This window comes from Neophocaena asiaeorientalis, unplaced genomic scaffold, assembly GCF_003031525.2.
Source record: "Neophocaena asiaeorientalis asiaeorientalis breed wild unplaced genomic scaffold, Neophocaena_asiaeorientalis_V1.1 scaffold87, whole genome shotgun sequence".
NCBI lineage: Eukaryota > Metazoa > Chordata > Mammalia > Artiodactyla > Phocoenidae > Neophocaena > Neophocaena asiaeorientalis.
The window spans coordinates 1670239-1670785 of NW_020175432.1; positions in this window are offsets into that span (position 1 = coordinate 1670239).

Consider the following 547-nt stretch of genomic DNA (forward strand, 5'->3'; position numbering starts at 1 on the left):
CATCTGCTCCCAGACATTGCCCCCACCACTGTAACCCAGCCCTGACCTCACAGAGACCGAGCAACCCCAGTGCAGGGCTCCCCCAGGGTAGGACGGTGTAGCTGCTCTGAGGTCTGGAGCGGGGATCGTATTCAGGACGGAGGAGTACCTTCCCCTCTGGGTGGGACGTGGAGAGGTCTGAGGGGTGAGGACCCCAAGGGAAGGTGGTTCAGGGGGCTCTCTGGGCTGGCTGGGCCACCCCCTCTTGCTCATGTATGGCTGTGGCCCCTGGTCACACCTGGGACCCCAGGCTGAGCGTGGGGTCAGGACCAGAGCAGAAGCGGCTTTGAGAACTGGAAATGGGCACCCCCCCAGAGGGGGCTGCAGCCACGCTCCCCTAAGACCCCCAGGACAGCGCATGCTCAGCATCGGGGGTTCTGGCTGAGAACCAAGACCTCCTCAGCAGGCTCACGAGGCTTGCCCCTCTCTGCGCCTGCCGGGGGACCTGTGCTGGGGCGTGGGTGAGGCCGCATACGGCAGGGTAACCTCCACAGAGGGCCAGGGGCAT